This window comes from Cryptomeria japonica, chromosome 2 (genome assembly GCF_030272615.1).
Source record: "Cryptomeria japonica chromosome 2, Sugi_1.0, whole genome shotgun sequence".
Lineage (NCBI taxonomy): Eukaryota > Viridiplantae > Streptophyta > Pinopsida > Cupressales > Cupressaceae > Cryptomeria > Cryptomeria japonica.
In genome coordinates this window covers 46,285,357-46,291,195 of record NC_081406.1, presented here as the reverse complement: position 1 = coordinate 46,291,195, position 5,839 = coordinate 46,285,357, and positions in this window count along the sequence as shown.

Sequence of the window (5,839 nt, the reverse complement as noted above, 5' to 3'; positions counted from 1 at the left end):
TTATTCATCATGGATATGTTGGTGTAAATAATTATTCATCATGGATATTATTATACTATACTTAAGTTTACTTAGGAAATGCATTTCATAGTAGTTTGGGTATGAGACACTTGGGTGTTTGTGCCACATTGGGATAGTGTGTGTAGGAGAATTTCCATCTTTTATGGTGTTGATCTTGTTGTTACACTCCACATTCAATGGGTGATCCACCTCATGTGGACTATTATATTGTTTCTTATTGAGCCACATGTCATGTTTGTGTGCTCACATATCCATATAGCCTTGCCTATATAAGCAAGCTTGTATTCATTGTATGTAATGCTTAATGATCCAGTTGATCATATTTTTCATTTTGATAGAATATAGTTTATTTCTATCATCTATTTTGTTCTCTCTTATTTGTGCTTTCCATTGCTTCTTGATCTTGGCAAATCTCACATGGTAACAGAGCCATTAGAGTGTCATTGGTTTGCCAATTGAGAGAAATTTGATGCTATTTGGGGTTTGAATTTTGGAATTTTCTATTGCAGGTTATTATTGAAGCTCGATGGATCAAATCTGAGGTTACCATTGAATTGAGGAGGTCCAAGAAAGTCATTTTTGCCTTTTGTTTCATCCAAATCGGACTTCAGAGGCCAAATCTAGAGGCATTTGAAGTTTGAAGCCGAAACGAAAATTTTCCAAAAATTATAATTTTGCAAGCAATTTGCAAATAGCGATATCTCACTCATCCTAACTCCTTTTTTCGAGAAATTTTTTTTGTTTTGGGGTAGAATTTCATGATCTATACAATACCATGGGATTTTTCTATTTCTCGGATACAGGTTTTTTAGAAATTGTGAAATCCCAATTTTTACAACTTTGGAGGCTTCATTTGGGCTCATATGGACTCCTTTTCAGGTGCCATTTTTTTTGAAAGTGCATATTTTTTCATCTACTTTCATAATATGCCATTTGTTTGTAGTAATTTTAAGTAGAAATTGTACTTTCATTATTTGGCCATTTTTGGCATATTTGGTACTTGCATTTTGCTTGGATCTCAGTTTAGATCACTAGCAATATTTGTTGAAGTCTCTTAGATCTCATTTTGAGAAGTTGTAAATTGAAATCAGAAGTCCACTTAGCCTTGTTTGGCAAGTGGCCTATTGTACACACACTACATATATAAAGTGCCAAAATCATCATTTTTGGGGGGTACTTTGATTGAGTTAATTTGGGGGGGTGTCTCTTGTGCTTTTGTGCTCGTGTGTTCCTTCCTTTTTGTTGTTATGGGTTCTTCTAAGTTTCCTCTCTTAACTCCTCATAATTATGCTACTTGGAAAATTGATGCATGGAGTAAACTTATGGAAAATGGACTAACTCATTACATTGATGGAACTATTGTTGCTCTCGTTGATCCTAAGGTTGATCCAGTTGGTCACTTGGATTGGCTCACTAAAAATATCATGGAAATTGGTACCTTAAGAAAGTATGTATCAAAGGATCTCATTTTTCATATTGAGAAGTGTACTCTAATCAAGGATGCTTGGAAAAAGTTTCAAGACTTGTATGGTGAAGTTGATCAGATTAGGGGATATCAAATTGATAGTGATCTCACCATGTTGGATGCCAAGAAATTTGATACTATACAAGATTATGTCACCAAGGCAAATGAGTTGAGGGCACAACTCAAAGATTGGGGCATTGATAAGAAAGATACTCAATTGATATTCAACTTGATAGGCAAGCTTCCACAAGAATATGCAGCATTTGTTTCTAGTTTCCAAACCCATAGGATGACAATGGGTTCAAGCTACACAATGCCTACATTTGATGCTTTCAATGAAATGTTGATGATGGAACAAACTAAGTTGATAAGCATGGGCATTCTTAAGGCTTCTAAGTCTCAAGCATTAGTGGCAAATCAAGGGAACAAAGGAAATCAAGGAAAGGACAACTCTAACAAGAAGAAATGGCAATCAAATCCTAAGGACAAAGCACCATCTTCTCCACAACAAGGAGATTCATCCTCTTCCAAGAGGGATAACTCACCAAAGAGGGAGAGACCTACTTGTGCCTATTGTAAAAATTTTGGTCATGAGGAGCGGCGTTGTCATTTTAAGAAGATTGATGAGCTCACACATATCATCAAAAAGCATAACATTGATTTGCCTAATTTCTACAAGAAGGATGATTCATCAACTTCCACTTCCTCACATTCAAAAGGAAAAGGGAAAGCATTCATGGCTTCTAAAAGTGGGAAGACTCACTCTTTTGGGACAAGAAAAGGAAAATCTCTATGTGCTACTATCAGTCATGATTCAGAGAGATGGCTTCTAGATTTAGGGGCTTCTCATCTTATGGCATCTTCACAGACTATGTTCTCTACATTTGAGCATTGCACCATGTCGCAGATATTGATGGGCAATCATACATACATGGATGTGATTGGGAAAGGATCTATTGACATTGGGGATAACTCCTTCAATAATGTGTTGTGTGTACCCCACTTGACAAACAATCTCCTTTCTATCTATCAAATCACACATGGTGCAACTAAGAGAGTTGTGGAGTTCACACCTGAGTCAGTTTTCATTAGAGACTTGGAGACTAGAGCTATCATTGCGACAAGGGTGGTTGATCATGCATCTCGGTTATACTCCTTTTCATATTTTGTTGATGATGATGATTTCACATTTGATGATTCTACACATGATGATCACACTTCTTGTGATGGTTCAATTTTTGAGGAGAACTTTGGGCACTTGAACATGGGGATTCTCACATGTGAACCCATTCTTGAGTCTTGTATTTCATCTCCTCATATTGATATCACATCACCTATTACACATGATGATGCAGATAGTGTGACATTTTTGCCTTCATGTGATTCAGTGTAGCGGGATATTCATTGTCTTCCAGCTTTAGATTCATGGGATGATTACTTGACAGGCATTGCAGGTTTGTTTGTGGAATCCTACATTATATATCTGGGAGACATCATTGATGACATTCATCTTCTCTTTGATGAAGATGATCCTTCTTCGATTGATGCGAGGGCACACTCTGACCCTCTTGTTCATTCTCTACATGATCATTCTTTTGAGGTTGATATGATTGTGGATACTTATGTACAACAGTTGGAGAAGGTCTCTTTATTTTTTGAGGAGACATGTGAGTCTTTGGGACATGTTCTACATCCATCTCCACTAGATCTTGGAGTTCCTTTTGTAGCAGTGTGGCATAGTTTACCACCTTTGGAGGGGGTATCTTTCAGCATCGACATGGGGACACTTGAGCAATTTTCAAAGATTCCTTTCATCATGAGTTTTCTTCATACATCTTCCCTTCATGATTGGGGAGACTTCATGGATACACCTTTGGTTTTGTTTCTTCCTAAGGGGAGGAATATTGTTTGTCATTCGTGGAGTAGTTTCTTCATACATCGAGCTTCTATCATTGGTGCAGAATCCACATTGAGGGGGGGCTTCCTAGCTTCTCTTCTTCTCTCATATGGGGGGGACTTTTTCCTCACATGGGGTTTTGTCCTTCACATATATCTATGAGAGTTCTCTTGTATAGCTTTCATCTCTCTTTTGGGGGAGGGTTTTTTCCCTTTGGGTTTTTCTCTCTTTCCCCACTTTGTGAGAGATTTCATTACATTGGTTTGCATGCATTTGCATTTGCACATGGGTACCTAACATGGCCTAGTAGCCAAGACCCATCTTTCATTGCTTAGTTGCATTGTAGACTTAAGTGCATTCCCCTAAGTTGCACTTAAGCAGGGGTGTTGGTGTGAATAATTATTCATCATGGATATTATTACACTATACTTAAGTTTACTTAGGAAATGCATTTCATAGTAGTTTGGGTATGAGACACTTGGGTGTTTGTGCCACATTGGGATAGTGTGTGTAGGAGAATTTCCATCTTTTATGGTGTTGATCTTGTTGTTACACTCCACATTTAGTGGGTGATCCACCTCATGTGGACTATTATATTGTTTCTCCTACCTACCCACACTTATTTCCTACCTACCCTTGTTTCTTATTGAGCCACATGTCATGTTTGTGTGCTCACATATCCATATAGCCTTGCCTATATAAGCAAACTTATATTCATTGTATGTAATGCTTAATGATCCAGTTGATCATATTTTTCATTTTGATAGAATACAGTTTATTTCTATCATCTATTTTGTTCTCTCTTATTTGTGCTTTCCATTGCCTCTTGATCTTGGCAAAATCTCACACTCCTTAGGCCTACATACTTTATCCCAAGCCAATAGTGCCAATTTTTTTTATCCCCTAATCCTTTCCAGAAGAAATTTCTAAGGAGTTTATTTAGCTCCTCCTTTTAACTACCAGTAGGTCAATACAAGAGAGTTGGTAAATTGGTATGGTAGAGAGGACTGATTTAATCATGGTAGCCCCACCAACAGAGGAAATCCATTTTCCTTTCCAAGATTTTGTTTTGTTTTTTATTTTGGTAACTATATGATCCCAAAGTTTTAAAGATCTACAACCCTTAGGTAAGGATAATCCCAGGTATTTGCATGGAAGTTCCACTATTTTGAATTTCACAATACTATAGATTACAAATTCCTCATTCCTATCAGTATTAAAAAAGAATATTTCATATTTTTTTGTGTTCATTTCCTATCCCGAGGCTTTGGTATAGAAGTCAAGTATTACTTTGAATGAACGTGCCTCATGTATAATTCTTAGGCCATACAACATTGTATCATCAACAAACTGATGATGAGTAATGGGATCCAAATAATTAGTTATTATAATGCCTTTAAGGGTCTCCCTTTCTCTAGCCCTAGAGATGGATCTACCCAGAGATTTTGCCATGACGATAAAAAGAAAGGGGGATATAGGGTCCCCCTACCTCAAAATTCTAGAAATGCCAAAGAAGCCCTCTGGCGTACCATTCATTAGGATGGAGATTCTAGGAGAGGAGATACATTCATAGATAAGGTTAATCCAAGACTTGGTGAAACTAAAGGCTTCCAAGCATTTACAAAGGAAATCCCAATCCAACTTGTCATAAGCTTTTTTAATATCTAACTTAATAAGAATACTTGACTCCTTATTTTTTTGGATAGAGTGAATGGACTCTTGGGAAATGATGACACCATCATAAATAGTTCTACCCAAGACAAAACCTATTTGATCTTCACTAATAAGGAGGAGGAGCAATTTCTGCAATCTGTTTGTAATAGTTTTGGTGAGTATTTTATAGATAGTATTGCATAAAGCTATTGGTCTTAAATCTCCAAAGTTGTCTACCTTATCCTTCTTAGGAATAAAGGTGATAAAAGTGTTATTGATTTCTTTGAGCATATTACCTAAATTCCTAACACCCTCCAATGTCATTGTTACATCATCCCCAATAAAACGCCAGCATTTCTGGAAAAAGGCAGTTGAGAAGCCATCAGGCCCTGGTGCCTTGTCAAGGTTCATTTGCATTAGTGTTGTTTCCACCTCCTCTTTCAAGAATCTAGCCCCTAGATTCTTGTTCTGCTCTTCTGTGATAATTTTATGGATGTTAGCTAGGATTTTATTTCGAGAACCCAAGTTAGAACCCTCCCTATTATTTAGAATATTCTCATAATACTTTACTACCTCAGATGCGATTAGATTAGGGTCTTTAGTGATTTTTCCTTTACTTGTTCTAATTTTAGTTATCCTATTAACTATCCTCCTTTGTCTAGTTCTATTGTGGAAAAATGTATTATTCCTATCTCCATTTCTTAAAAATAACTCTCTCAACTTTTGGCACCAGAAAACGTCCTCCTTATCCAAGATATACTCATACTCTGCTAATAATCATTTTTCTTCTAGAAAAAGAGCCT